Raw genomic sequence first — 322 nt, 5'->3', positions numbered from 1 at the left:
TTTTAAAGTTTTAAAAGTTATGCAGGGATTTTTGTCTCCATTTATTTTAGGGAGGTTACAATAGCGTCAAAACAAAACAAAAACAGCTTCCTTAGAATAAATTGCACGAGGGAAGGAGAGGAATTGAGGTATCACAAAAGAAAAGATGAAGCGTTTCAAAGTAAGACTAGCCAGACAGAAGAAGGACTATGCTTTAAAACAGAACTTTTGTCAGCTCTGCATTTTTAAGATGAATTAGTCATAGTTAATGTATTGGGTGGAAGAATTATTAAAAATCTGCCCCAAAGTATGCTGCATCCCGAAATGGAAAAACGAATTGATG

Source organism: Orcinus orca, chromosome 6 (genome assembly GCF_937001465.1).
Source record: "Orcinus orca chromosome 6, mOrcOrc1.1, whole genome shotgun sequence".
Taxonomy (NCBI): Eukaryota; Metazoa; Chordata; class Mammalia; order Artiodactyla; family Delphinidae; genus Orcinus; species Orcinus orca.
The sequence above is the reverse complement of the archived record's forward strand: the minus strand, read 5'-3'. Positions refer to the sequence as shown.